Source organism: Camarhynchus parvulus, chromosome Z (genome assembly GCF_901933205.1).
Source record: "Camarhynchus parvulus chromosome Z, STF_HiC, whole genome shotgun sequence".
Lineage (NCBI taxonomy): Eukaryota > Metazoa > Chordata > Aves > Passeriformes > Thraupidae > Camarhynchus > Camarhynchus parvulus.
This window is the reverse complement of record NC_044601.1, coordinates 49223076-49238476: the sequence shown is the minus strand read 5'-3', so window position 1 is coordinate 49238476 and position 15401 is coordinate 49223076. Positions and strand designations below refer to the sequence as shown.

At 40.4% G+C, this 15401-nt stretch overlaps 1 protein-coding gene across 6 annotated transcripts in view; it reads left to right on the top strand.

The window, feature by feature from the left end:
* Positions 1 to 15401, top strand: part of ERBIN (erbb2 interacting protein) — a 118640-nt gene that overhangs the window by 37912 nt on the left and 65327 nt on the right. For all 6 annotated transcript variants that reach the window (XM_030968658.1, XM_030968660.1, XM_030968662.1 and 3 more), the window contains one exon: positions 4140 to 4196. The gene's annotated coding sequence lies outside the window, so the exon portion shown is untranslated. The remainder of the gene's footprint in view (positions 1 to 4139; positions 4197 to 15401) is intronic.

The following is a 15401-nucleotide window of genomic DNA, read 5'->3' as shown; positions in this document are numbered from 1 at the left end:
TGAGATGGCTGGAGGACTTGCTGGTGAAGACTGAGACAAAAGAAAGTAATTGAGTGCTTTGGCCTTCTCCATGTCACAGGTAACCAGTTCTCCCATTTCCTTTGGAGGGGAGCCACATTTTCATAGTCTTCTTTCTATCACCCATAAAAGGAAGAAGTAGAAATAATAGGAATCCTGTAGAGTGCCTATAGAAATAATAGAAATGACCTTTCTTCTCTAAGGAAGGAACTTTAAAGATCATTGACTTCACACCCTCCTTCTCTGGACACACTTCCAAGGATGGGGCATCCACTACTTCTCCATGCAGTCTGTTCCAGTGCTTCCTCACCCTCAGGTAAAGAATTTCTTGTACTGGACACAGTACTTCTGTGGGGTGTTACAAGGGCAGAGGAGAGGGACGGAATCACCTACTTCCGCTGCTGTTTTGATACAGACCAGGATACAGTTGGCTTTCTGGGCTGTGAGCACACACTGTTGTCCAGGTTTTTATCCAGGAGAACCCTAAAGTCCTTCTTGACACGGCTGCTCTCACTGAGTTTGCCTCCCAGTCTGTGTTTATGTCTGGGATTGCCCCGACCCAAGTGCAGCAGCTTGCATTTGGCCTTGTTGAACTTGGAGGTTCTCATGGATCTGCTTCTGAAGTTTGTATGATTCCTTCTGTATGACTTCCTTCTGAAGTCATCTTGTGGAAGCTTTTCTAGTTGCCCTTGATGCCCCTGGCCAGATTTAACTTTACCAGTGCTTTAGTTTTCCTAACCTGATCCCTGACTGCCCAGACAATCTTTCACTATTTTTTTTTTCAGCTGTCTGTCCTTGTTTTCACCCTATGTAGGCTAACGTTGTGGTAAGTTGGAAATTAAATACTTGATGAAATGAGAAATACTTGTCCACTTAGTCGTGAGCAACCCCTGGAGTGCAGTGATTGGAATGGCTCCTCTGGGTCAGACCAGGGGTCCAGCTGGCAAGCATTTCTAGTAGCATTTGGGTTTTAATTAAGAAAGAGTACAAACAGGGCATATACATAAAATAATTCCCCCAAGTACTCTCTCCATAAAACAGAATGCTGGAGTTTTTTGGTTAGGGAAACATATTGAGACTCAGTCTGATGTGATTGATATAGTTTCCTAGAGTATGGTTAAGTAAGATTTCATTAGGTGTTTTTACCTTGAGAGTAAGTAACCGCTAGTCTTCTAAAGCACCTGTTACCACTTCCACAAAACAACTAAAAAAGTGGTGAACTGAACTAGCTGAGCTCTTTGTGATGTTGCACCCTTAGGGGGAAGGGAGCACCCAAGATTTGTAGATACTCATTGGCTGAAAGGAATGAGAAGTCAGATGATCCACAAAAGCTTATGAAGTTTTATTAGTAAATTACACACTTGGCTTGGAAATTGGTATGTTAGTACACTGGCCTCTAATATAAGCACATGACTCTGGATTTTGGATAAAGGGGTAGGGTGTAAGAGAAGAGAGAGAGATGAATTTAAGAGAGGGAGAAAGGAAGGAAAGAGATTACCAGTCCTGACTGCAGCATCAGTTCAGCTGATGGGATGTCCTGGGGCCACTTCCTTGGTTTCGATCAGGGTGCCTATTAGCACATAAGCTTTCCCTGCCCTGGGGATATGTCACACTTTCTGTGCAAATTACTTACTACTTACAGTCCATTCTTCCAGGTCCTTGTGGAAATGGGTCAGAGGGCTTTGGGTCTTTGGTGGTCTTGTTCCCCCCATAGAGCCTGTGCCTGCTTCTCCACCTCATTTCTCTGTCTGTGCTGTACTGAGCTGTGCTTGTCTCCAGGAGGTAGATCAACGACCTGTGTCCCAGAGGAGTGCTGTCCTGCCTCCGTGTGGCCCCTTGTCCAGTCACATCTTGTTCTTTCTCACAGCATGTTATTGCCAGCAGTCCTTGGCTGGTGCCACAGCCACCCTGCTACTGGTGTTTGAGACAAACACATTAGCCCCTTGTCTCTAGATTTCTGCAGTTCTGGTGCATGGTTACTTTGAGCTCCTCCAAATATCCCACTTTATTTTCTTAGAGAGGTTGTTTTGTGCAAACTGTGTGGTGATAGGAGGTATCTGCTATTGGAAACTCATCGATGCTTACAGCTGTAGCTACAGCACATCCTGAGCTGTCGTCTTTTGATTGAGGCTTAAGGTTATGTGACTCAGTGTCACAGTTTCAAGTGGCATTATGTTTGCACTGAGTTCATTGCTTTTGTTTGATTTTGTAACTGATGTCTCTTGTTCAGAGGCTTGTGCAGCTTCTAAATCTCTATAAAGCAGTATGACATGAAATACCCAGGTAGCCTCATGTATTCTTCCCCTCATGCACACACTTGCTCTTTTATTGCCTCTGGATGTTTGAGATTGGATGAGTTCCTTCTGCTTGGGTTGGAAGTCTGCAAACAGTTTAAATGGTAATGACTGCCTACCACTGGATTTTATTCTTTCAGGCATTTCAAGACGCAGCCAAACAGGTGTCAGGAAATGATGCAAGAGTAATCCCTTTTTGTTTATTGTTTTTGTGATGATTTTAGGGCTAGCTATTTCTTTGATAATTATTCTACTATGAATACTTTGCCTGCAGACTCTTGACCTTAAGTCTTTAGAGGCACAATCACCTGACTGTCTCTTTGTCAGATCCAGCTCTGCACTCTTGTGTTCTCTGGATGAATTCTGCTTATTCTAGCACAACCATTGCAGACCTGCATTTCTTCTGTTCGGGAGTTTGTGTACAGTGCCTCTGAAATAGCTTTTGTAAAGATCACAGTTTTGCAGTAGGAGCAAAGTGGTATGGGAAAGGAAAGAAGCGTGCAACCATGGCAATTTAACTGACTTCTAAGAGCCCAAGTTTCAGAATCTGGTTTGATCATTGATGTCTTTCTTGATCTTTTTAATTGTCTTGAGTGGTTCTGCTCTGCATTTCTGAAGCTGGCTAAACTAATAGAATTTTTTTTGCAGTAGGGTGCTTGAAAGGCTTGTGGCTTTAATATTACTTTTATCCCTTGCTATTTGCATGTCTTGGATGCCCTTCTATTGAAAATAAATGTATAGATGTATGCAGTGTAGTGTATTGGAGTTTATTTGGTATGAATGCAGAAGCTGACACCAGTGACTCCCAAAGGAGGAATAGGACATGTGATGTGCAAAATTTGATTGTAGTGCAGTCCTGCTGTGGAAGTCCTGACTTCTGTGGGAGTTCATTGTCCTGTTTCTTACCCCAAAACAAGGAACTTGCTTTTCTCCTGGCAAAAGTTAATTTTAAATATCTTTCAGGATCTATTTATTTATTTTATGTGGCCTAATTCTGCTTTTACTGGAAAGAAATGAAATGAAATATACTTCCATTTATAGGCAAATCCTTTGAAGCTACTACCTGTGATCCTCGCAACTTAAATTCTTTTCTAGGTATTGAGAATTTGACAGATTATACTCTGCTTGACTTAGCTTCTTGTCTGCTCTACGTAACTTTGTGTTTGGTTAGATGATCTGTTTGACCACAGTTGATACTTAATTCTCTGAAGATACATTCTACTTCTGCCTTTGTTGGAGGCAAAATTAATGCTTCCCATCACTCCAGCCAGCTAATTTTGTGTGTGTTCAGTGAAAAACACTGGATGCTTTCATTTGTTTTTAATTGTTCTATGTCAGTGAAGTTAGCATCAGATCTATTGTGCCTTATGTTGCAACTTTCTAAAAAATTCCTAAAGTTAACATGCAAAAATGTACTCTTCATCTTTGGTTAATTTTTAATGTATTTTTTCATGGAATTATTCAGAACTGTGTGCAAGAGAAATCTGTGTGAAACATAATATTTTAATATAGTAACTATAAAAGGAGTAAAAAATGAAATAACTTTGTAGACAGAGTGCATTAAAATAAAAACAGGGTAAAAACCAATGTTTTGTACACCCAAGAATGATCCCCTTTAAAAGAATATATGCTGTTTTATTGTCTTGGAAGTCTTTCAAGTACTCTGAAATATTCAAGCTGTTGTTCATACACATGTAAAGCTTTTCTTTTAACAAAACCAAAACTCTGAAAGCCAAAAAAATATCTAATACAATACAATAAAATACTAGTTTGTTCTTATCTAGTAATGATAGGATTTACTAAAATTTGTCCCTTTGTCTTAAACAGAATGTTGACTTTGAAAGCTCAGGGAAGAAGCAGCAGGCAAAAGAAAGTAACACAGTGGTAAGTACATTATTTTTCTTTCCTGTGGACCAACTGCCTAATGTGTTAAAATATAAATCCTCTTATTTATTCATATTTTGTTATAAATGCCTTCAAAGCACTTGAGTTTTATTCTGCATCACATCTCATGTTACTTTGAAAGCTGTTTTTTTAAGCTCTGAATATCTGTTGAAGACCAAAGTAAATTATATTTATTTACATGAAAGAGAAATATATGAAAAAGGAAAAGAATTCTGTTTTAAAGCTCAGTGTCCATTAAGTGGACACAAGCTTTTGGCTTGAGAACTTTAGAATACTGAGTTTCGTAATTTTCTTTTTCAGTTCTTAAAAATGATAAGCATATTTATTTGGAAAACTTGGATAAAAGGTATTTGAAAAAATGCTAGAAATTTTTGTTGCACCTTCTACTGTCCTTTTTGGTTTGCTGCTCTAAAGCCTAGACATACGTCGCATCATGTACTTTGTCTCTTACTGGTGTGTTGACATTTTTTAGCTGGAGAGCATATATAAAAATGAAAAGTGTTAACAAGGCAAAGTTTGATTTGCTTTCAAAGCTCTATGGAAAAGGACCACATGTTCAGAATCAGCTTTTTTCTTTATTAAATGATGCCAATGCAGATGGCACTAACTTGCTTTTGCCTCATAATGTACGGGTTGGTAGAGGGAAGTATTTTCTATGAATAAAAAGAGTACCCAATAGAGTATTTAGTTGTCAGAAGGTCTATATGAATTCCTGTAGAGGAACTGTTACTGCCTAGTCCCCCTTCTGCCCCAGAAAAATAACCCCAACAACATATGACAGCAGTTTCCATCTGCTCTGATTTTATTAATAGCGCTGCTCAGATTGTGGAAATGCTAATAAATATTGACTCCCAATTACTTTAATTTTGAGGCTATAAAATACTGGTTCAAAGGATAGAAAATCTTCTGCATATTTTATCTGGCATTTCTATAAACAGCATATGCCTTAGTAGAGAGAAGCATGTGCACATGCTTGTGTTTTCTAACCTTTTGTGTAGCCTACAATGCTGTAAGCTTTGTGTGCTTTGGCATTCTCCACTGAGCTAATAATCCGTGCTGTTGCTGCACTGCCTCAGCTGTGCTTGCTGTACCATAAGGTTTGTTGCTTCTTGTGGGCAAATGACTAGCGCTGCCTCCTGCCTTCACTTCCACTGTGCTTGTTCATCTCTTTTGACTGTGGTGGTATAACTAGAGGAATTAAGACAGTATCTCTTCCTTTCTGCTGGAATAGATGTTGACTGTATGCGAAAAAATATTTTCTCATACAGTAGTAATCCCTCAAAAAACTAAACCTGAAGCATAAGCTGTTTATTATGGTTTTTTAGCTCTGCCAGAAGCTTGCCATCCTTTAGTCTGGTTGCTTTGTTTATTTAATTTTCATTGTTTTCTTTGTATAGAAAGTCAGGAATTTGTTTCCATGGATCTTTTTCACAGTAGCAGTGAATGAAAATAAGGTTATTTGATGTAGAAATTAGTGGGTTCGGAAAGCAAAGCAATTCTGAAGTAGCTTAGTTCCAGTTAGCTATACCAAATGGCTGTGATTACTAGGTATATAGTAGCTATGATTATTTCCACTGAATATTAAAAAAAAAATATGTGGCTGGTGGGGGATGGAGGGCACTTCAATATCCTGTTGGGATAAATATTTCATATTTCTGGCTATGTATTAACTTAAAAATGAGAAAAATTAAATCCAACCTGTGTCAGTTCAATAATGCGAAAGAATTTTTTAACCATCTGAAAACATCAATGCCATGCTTTTAAAGAAGCTTGGGTTGTTGTGTATTCCATGAAGATTTGTGGGACTGCTCCAGTTTCCTTCAGACTTCAGTTTGCTGTTGTAAAAACCTCTGCATTTATATCGTGGGTTTTTTTAGTCTAAGGAAGAGAAGTGGATGAGATTCAAATGCAGTAGTTTTAAAAATCAATTTATTCCTCCCTCTTAATGTTTTCTTAGTAACACAACAAATACACACCCAAAGAATATGCAATCAAGTGAAACATCAGAAATGAAGCTCAGATCTAATGCTAATCTCAGCAGTGTTGTTAATGGTATCCAATTAGAAACCATTCTTTAGAGGAAGTGTTACATTGGCACTTACTTGGATAGATTTACTGTCCAGATGGAAGTTATTTTCTAGGGCTGTCTCAGAAAAATTGCAAAAGAAAATGTGTGAGAACATACTTGCAGCTACTGGGCTGCAATTGTGTTATGACAGTGTGTGTGTTGCTGTGTATTGTTAAGTTGTGTTATAATGAAAAGTCAATATAAATACTTTTGAAAAAAAGTAACAAGTACAACTGCTTGGTTATGTGAATATTTTAAAATTTAATTTTTTCCAGCAAACTTAATCTGTAATTTTTCTCTCTCCCTTTTTTGTGAGGATATTGCTATGAAAGATCTTGCCTTGAATTCATATAATCACAGAATGGTTACAGTTACAAGAAACCCTGAGAGATCATCTCATGCAAGGCAGGGTCACCTAGAGCAGTTTAAGAAGGAAGAGGTCTATCTGGGTTTTGAATGTCTTCAGAGAGGGAGACTCCATGACCTCCTTGGGCAGCCTGTTCTAGTGCTCTGCCACGCTCAACACAAAGAATTTCTTCCTCATTTTGAGGTGAAATTTCTTGTGTTTTAGTTTATTGCCATTACTTCTTGTCCAGTATCTGGGCACCACTGAGAAGTCTGGCACCATCCTCTTGGCATTCACCTCTGAGATATTTATAAGCATTGATGAGATCCCCTCTCAGCCTTCTCTTCTCTAGACTAAACAGGTCCAGCTCTCTCAGTCTCTCCTCGTTAAGAGAGATGCTCCAGACCCCTCATCATCTTTGTGCCCCTTTGCTGGACACTCTCCAGGAGCTCCTTGTCTCTCTGGTACTGAGGAGCCCAGAGCTGGACACAGCACTCCAGATGTGGCCTCACCAGGGCCCAGGAGAGGGGGAGGATCAGCTGCCTTGACCTGCTGGCCACACTCTTCCCAGTGCAGCCCAGGATCCCGCTGGGCCTCCTGGCCACAAGGGCACGCTGCTGGCTCATTGTCACCTTGTGATCCACCAAGACTCCCAGGTCCTTCTCTGCAGAGCTGCTCCTCAGTGGGGCAGCCCCAGCCTGTGCTGGTACTTGGGGTTATTCCTCCCCAGCTGCAGGACCCTGCACTTGCCCTTGCTGAGCCTCATCAGGGTTCTCTCTGTCCAACTCTCCAGCCCACCAAGGCCCAGCCCAAAGGCAGCAGAGCCTTCAGGTGTTTCAGCCACTCCCAGTTTGGATCATCAGCAAACCTGCTGAGGGTACCTTGGATCCCTTCACCCAGGCCAGTGATAAACAAGTTGAGTGAGACTGGGCCCAGTATTGATCCCTGGGGAACACCACTGACTACAGGCCTCCAACTGGATTCTGCTGCCCTGATCCTGACCCTCTGAGCTCTGCCATTCAGCCAGCCCTTGGTCCACCCCACTGTCCATTCATCTAAACCACACTTCCTGTGCTTGCCTATGAGGATGTTATGGGAGATGGTGTCCAAAGCCTTGCTCAAGTGGAGGCAGACAACAACCACTGCTCTCCCCTCACCTACCCATCCTGCCCTGCCATCACAGGAGGCTGTCAGATTGGTCAAGCATGATTTCCCCCTGGGGAAGTTCCTGCTGACTGCACCTATGACCTTCTTTTCTTCTGCATGCTTGGTGCTGACCTCCAGAATGTTCTGTTCCATCACCTTTCCGGGCGTGGAGGTGAGGCTGACTGGCCAGTAGTTTCCAGGGTCCTTCATACTATTTCTGAAGATGAGACTAATTTTGTCCCGTCATTGAGCACGTCAATGATGGAGAGTGGCTAAGCAACATCATCTACTTGCTCCCTCAGCACCTGTGTGTACATCCCATCAAGGCCCATGGATTTATGAATGTTAAGCCTGTCTAATTAAAGCCTCAATTACCAGGGGTAGGTCTTCCTTTCTCCAGCCTTCCTATCTTTGCCCCAAGATCTGGGATTCCTGGGGGCTGGCCTTAGCAGTTAACACTGAGGGAAAGAAGACATTCAGTAATTCTGCCTTCTCTCTGTCTTCTTTCACTGGGACAACTATCTGATTCAGTAGAGTGACCCCACATTTTCCCTAGTATTCCTTTTGCTGATGAACTACTTGTAGAAGCCTTGCTTGTTGTCCTTGATATTCTTTTACAGACTCAACTGGAAGTGGGTTTTGGCCTTCCTTATCACCTCCTTGCATTCTGTGACAATGTTTCCATCATCCTAACCTGTGGCCTGTTCCTTTTTCCACATTCCATAAATTTCATTCTTCTATATGAGATTTGTCAGAAACTCCCTGCTCATCCATAAAGGGTTCCTGCCCCCTTTGCTTAATTTCTGGTTCATGGGAATGCACTGGTCTTGAGCGTGGAGGAAATAAATGATGCTTGAATATTGACCAGTTTCTTGGACCTCCTTCTTCTCTAGAGGCCTGACCCATGAGATTCTGCTAAGCAGGTCTTTGAAGAGGCTGAAGTTACCTCTCTGGATGTTTAGGGTTCTAGTCCTGATTGCTGCTTTACCTCCTCTACGCAGGATCTTGAGTTCCACCATCTCATGGTTGCTACAACCAAGGCAGCCCCCAGCTTTCACGTTCTCAGTCCTTCTTGGCTTGTTAGGTCCAACAATACACCTTTCCTTGTTGGCTGTGCTACCACTTATGTCAAAAAGTTACCATCCATGACCATCAGGAACTTCTTGGATGTGTGCTGACACACATTTTGGACAGAGACAACTTCATGTTGTCTCTGTCCTAAAAATACTAGGGTTATTGAATTACAGATCTATACTCTCACATACATCTGATTTACTGATGTCTTGGTCTGGGCTTATAAGGCTATCGAGTATTACTGCATTTCAGTTAGAGGCCGCACTTGAAATAGAATATTTTATTACATAGGTTATTTGCCACAGATTCTCTTCTTCTCAGTTTAAAAATAATACTTTTGTTCTATTTTGACAGAGTAATTCTGGTTTTGTCATTGTTAAGCTTTTGCCATGACAAGGCCAAGTACTGCTGACTGCTTTATTGCAGAAAATAAATATAAATAATTGTTCTAAAAGAGTTCTTTTGATGTGCTTAGGGTGGATTTTACTTGTCAAAATTAACGCATGAGGTTTGTTTCAGTGTAGGCAGTTCAGATTAACTTTTCAGCTAAAAAGTATCTGCTAGAACTCATACCTAGTTAGAGATTCTTTATTCCAGTAAAACAGGAAAATGCTATTGTTGCATGAAGAAAATGTTACTGATACAGGTAACAGCATGGTAACTGTAACAAGTAAGATGTTCTACTGTGTTTTGATGAGAAGCTTCACATTCTAATTGTGTAAAGGATTTCTGATTATTTTAAATCAAAGCAAAATGGAAATGGTAAATTGAAATTTGATTAGAATTTATTTATAGAATGCAAAAAAGAGATAATTTAAGCAAATTTCTCCAGAATTCATACCTGACATTGGTTTTCTGGCAATTAACTGAAATTATCTTGCTGCCCTGGCCCTTGGAGAGGGGGATGGGTTTGGGTGGTTTGTTTTCGTTATTTTAGTGTATAGAGGCACTGAGAACTTGCAAAGTAGTTAACACGAAGAAAAACTTTGAACTTAGTATTTATTAAGTTCTGAATGGAGAATGGCTGGGTTTGGTTACTTTGTGGTATGCTGGATCAGTAAAAAACCCTGATTTCTGTACTCTCTGTTCCATTAGTTTTCTCAAAAAAAATTTAACAAGCATCCTTAATATGTTTTCATTTAACAATTGGCCATTCACTGTATTTACTAACATGTTCTTCCTCCTGTTGTTACCATTCACTATTGTTGTTTCAAGGGTAATGGCTTTTATTTCTTTTTCTCTGAATGCTGTCTGTGAGCAAGCATGGCATGTTTTTTGGTATTCCTTGACTGCATGAGACCACACAGCCATGGATGCAGTTGAGTGTTGTTTTTATGCCAGAACCAGGCAGCCTCAGATTATAGCTTCATATTAAAATCGTGTCCATTTTATTTCCACCCACTTGTTCTTTCTCCAGAGTGCAGTACTTTGGTTCATTTGTTTGTACTGGTATGTTTGCCAGTCTCATTCAGTGAAATGTATGACTTAACCAGAGCAGTTTGGGGATTCTTTTTTTTTTTTCTAGAAGAGACACAAAGAAATAGCTGGGATGAAAAGGGATGAAGGAGTGAAAATACCCGAAGTTGGCATTGTCATCAAATGAGGCTTCACCCCCTCAACCAGAGAATGCCAGTGATCCTTATAAAGGGAAAGCTTCTCACAGTGCAGGTTGTCTTTGCATGTTTCAGGTCCTTTTCAGTGGCCATCAGGTTTGAGCTATCCTTTTGTTTCCCAAAGATGACAAGCAAAAGGATTGAAGAGAAACACACTTTGAAGCTTGGGTGTGCAAAATAGTGGTTGCAGTTTGTTATTTTAAGACTTCACCTTTCCTGCCCAAGAGGACTGGATTGATCTTAGGGGAAGTCTGTACCAAGCCTTAATGCCACCCCCTACACATTTTTCCCGTCCTATCCCCATGATTTCCTGATGAGTAAGAGGTGCCGAGTACTTTGGGTTTAGAGTGAATAATTCTGTGCTCTGTTTACTGTAAAAACCTAGGATGTTTTTTGTTCTTTCTAGAAACAGCTATGTTGTTTATAGTTTTCCCAAATTCATGACAATTAGTACTGTTTTTAACTGGAAGACATTCATGTAAATTGTGCTGTTACTTTTCACAATATAGCATCTCTCATTGAGAAACCACAAAGCCTGTGTTTTGGTGTCTTCTGTGGTGCTTGTTGCTGCTTTAGGCAGAGAAAAACCCTTGCGAGTTTTTTCATAATTCTTTGTTTTGACATGAAAATGTTGGGACTTCTGTCAGTTGGTCAATAAAACCTTTCTGTGTTTGTCAGGCAGCATGTTAGGTTATGTTCTCCCCAGCACAATTTTTTCCTTTTCTGTGTTGACATGTGCTCAGCTCCATAATTCTGCACTAGTTTGTAGACGGTGAGGTGGACTAAAAAGTACTTCGCTGTATTTTGTGTGCCTAGTTTGACTTGCCTTTCTGTATAGACATCTGATACCTAGTTTCATTTTCAATTGCTGCTGATGTAACATCCTTTTACAAGGCCTGGGAGGGGGAAGCCGTGCTTTCTTGACCATGGGGGATCCCATCTTGTTAGCATCAGGCAGGAAATCTAAGGGACTAATTTCAAAATAAATTAACATAAACCGAGGACAAAATTACTGTGATCCTAAGCTCTACTTGAGGTTAAATTGCAAATGACCCATGGGGTTCTGGCAGGTCTCCAGATGCTGTTGGACTGCCAGGTACTTGGGTGAGGGCAGTATGCAGGGAATCATCAGAGTTAAAGGGAAGAGTGATGGTTCATTGAATGATGCTAGTCTCTTCTGAACTAGAATTTAGTGTATACTCAAGCTTGCTGTTTATCTTGTTTTCTTTCGTTGTCTTCAAACCAATGCTTTTCTTTTCAGCTTCATTTTACAGTAATTTACACAATTGAATTCTATTCAATTTTACTGTTTATAGTTTGTATTGGGTGTAGGTGGCAAGGATTTAGTAGTTGGGGTATGATGTCCCACCTGAGAGGGGAAGGGAGAACCCAAGATTTGTAGATGCTTTACAAAAGGAATAACTAAAATTAGAGGATCTACAACAGCTTATGAAGTTTTGTTAGTTAGTTAAATATGGCGTGCAAGTTGGTATGTTAGTCCTATACCTCCTAATGTAAATACACAGCAGTAGATTTTGGATAAAGGGGTAGGGTGAAAAGAAGGGAGACCAAGAGACAAATTAATGAGGGATAGAGAGGGAGTAAGAAAGAGAGAGAGAGCCAGTACTGGCTCCAGTATTGATCCAGCCAATAGGATGTCCAGGGGACACCCATGCACTTGGACTTGGTTTTGGGTGCCTTTTTAGTTGGTAAACTTTCCCTGACCCGGGGGCAAGTTTTGAATTTTCAGTGTTAATTAGTCATCATGTGCTGTCTGTTTTTCCAGGTCCTTGTGGAAATGGGTCAGAGGGCTTTGGGTCTTTGGTGGTCTTGTTCTCCCCATAGAGCTTGTGCCTGCTTCTCCACCTCATTTCTCTGTCTGTGCTGTACTGAGCTGTGCTTGTCTCCAGGAGGTAGATCAAAGACCTGTGTCCCAGAGGAGTGCTGTCCTGCCTCCGTGTGGCCCCTCGTCCAGTCACATCTTGTTCTTTCTCACAGCATGTTATTGCCAGCAGTCCTTGGCTGTTGTTTCCCAAAGTCCTTGGCGCCACAGCCACCCTGCTACTGGTGTTTGAGACAAACACATTAGCCCCTTATCTTCTGGGATCCTACAGAGGCTCTGCAGGTGTGACTTCACCACATGCAGAAGCTGCCCCCATGCTAGTTGGAACTAATTCCAGCTGTTTCCAAGATGGACCCACTACTGGCCAAAGCTGAGTCAGTCAGCAATCTTGGTAGCACCTCTGTGATAACATGTTTAAGGAAGCATTAAAAACAACTGTACAATAGCCAGGCAAGAAATGTGGGAATATGTGAGACAACCCTGTAGACACCAGAGCCAGTGAAGGAGGGGGCAAAGGTGCTCCAGGCACTAGAACAGAGATTCCCCTGCAGATCATTGTCCAAGTTGGAGCAGATCACCTGCAGCCTATGCAGAGTGATGTTTTTCCCTTCCTATTCCTTCAAGAAGTGGAAAGAAAAAACACAAAAGAACCCAAGAATTATATAAAGGTTATAATTTTCCTGTTGGCTGTGAACACTGAACCTCAGGTAAACCTGTGTTTAACCTAACCTCTAATGATTAAGGGAACAAGAGGGTTTTATTTGTGTTTCGGATTTTTTTTTCCTTCTAGGTCTTTATTATATCTGCTTCATAAAGAACTGGAGTTGTTAAGTGGTGGAGTAAAATAAGCCATTACAATTTTGTAGGTCTGCAAGACAATTTTACATTGTTGGATTTGGTGCTTCAGGTCGTCTGATGTTGTGGTATATTAGGAAATCAAGATTTTTCTGCCTGCTCGACTTGCCTGTTTTATGGGCAGGAAAAAATCACTATCCTTTGTGTCCCCTTTTACATTCTGTGTATTTACTCAAACTAAACATGGAGAAGTTCCTATTTGAGCAACATAACAAAAGCACATGTGTATGAAATTACATTTTCCTGTCTTTGATAGTTCTAACAGTGGATTCTCTTCTGTATTTTCTCATTCCTTTCATTCATTACAACTTTTCTGCTTGGGCAACCGACCACAAGATGAGTAGACAGAGACAGATAAGAAGTGTGTATGTCTGACTGTTGGTTTATAAAATATATATTGTAGAGGAATGACAGTGGGGAATGTTTCCTGCCGCTATCCTGACGCACCCATTTCCTAGTATTGGCAGCCATCTGTGTTGTAGAACATGAGTGTTTAACAGTTCTTCCTGTATGTGTAGATAAGTAAAATTTGAACAAACATAAAATAATTTTGAAATAAATCACGTTGCAGTTTCCTGCCTTCACTTAAATGAGGCTTTCTTGGTTCATTCTGGATTTTGAAGAGTTACAATTAAATATATACCCAGGTTGGTCAAACCAGTGCTTTGGGGGGTGGTTGTTTATTTGATACTTCATATATGAGTTTCAACTGTTTTGGCTTAAGATGTGATATGAGTTTGGGTACTTAGAGACATGGTAATGAAGGAGATATAATCCAGCGCTGTGATATTGTGCAGGCATTCGTTTGCTAATCTGTTTATGGTGCTGTGGATGCATGTGATCTTTTACCAGATCTTTCTTCCCCCACGCCTACCAAAAGCTCAAAATCTCTCTTACAAAATAAAAGAATGAGTTAGAAAAACTAGTTGTGTGTAGGTTTTGCATTGTTAGGCTTTATGGGTTTTGGTAGAGACATGGACAAGTAGGACTCCGTGTGAAGAGAACAGTCACTGAAGAAGAGGGGGAAGTGTAATGAATGTGTTTTTAAGGGATTTGAATGGCAAGTAGTATCTTTTTTTGTTATTCATATGAAGCATGTAGTAAACTTCTTAATATTCTGCTTTCAAAATACAGTTCTCAGAAGCTGAAATGGCTGGACAAAGTGAACTTATTGATGGCTGCAGCTGGTGGGATATAGGTGTGACTTTCCCTGCCAGGCTTCTGGTATTCAATTCACATGTACAATCTCTGCTTCCAGTGCTTGTTTCCATGACATACGTTCTTCTGTTTATACTCCTGTTTAAAGAGACTGCTGTTGATGCTTCTTTTGGAAGTATTGTGTTTTTCCACAGCTTTGCCATTCTCTGAACTACTAGCAAAATGAGACAAAATTTCTTTTTTGTCAAAGGCTTTTCATTTTTAGATGTCGACCAGGGAATTCAGCTTGTGTTATCATGTGCAGCATCAGAGGCTTGGAGAAGGCATGGGTAACTTGGATCTAGTGAGTGCATCAGCTTTCATAGCATCCTTGGCATCTGTCTATGGGTGGCTAGAGGATGTCATTCTTGAGTCTGTTCCTGTGAAAGAGGCAGGAGGAGGTTATGCTATCTGTTTTGCTGACTTTCCCATTTTGTGAAGATCTCCAGTGTGAAATTTGCAATCTCCAATCTCTTTGTATTGCAATACAGTTAAATATTTAAAAAAAAATTAGATCACTTTTTGTTTAAATGTGGCTGCAGTTTTATGGGAAATACTGTGTTCTGATAGTCAACATTGTAACAAAATTCTAGCAACGTGGAAGCATTATTTAAAAAAGAGGTTTTGACATTCTGCTATTCTAATGAAAAGTTTTCTTCCATTTTTTTAAATGGATGTATGTAGAATCTGACTGATCACAGCCTGTGTGATAAATTCTACTTCTGGTTAATGAAAACACTAAAGTATAGCAGTCCCTTGTTCTGTTGCCATGTGAATTGTACATACTGTGAAGTATTTGCAAAGCTAAGCTGCACATAGAGGAAAATCCAAGTGCATTACTTGTTTCTGTGTCTTAGTTAGAAAAGGGGTCTTGCTTGTGACTTTACATAGTGCCATGGGCATGGTATTTTGTGTTCTCCCTGGATTACTAACATACTGTCTGAAAGTTGAACTGCAGTCTGCTAAATGTGTCTGAAAGACTTTTTTGGTATTCGGAGGAGAAACTTTCCTGTCACTAGTCCAGAAGTTGAAATATAATTTC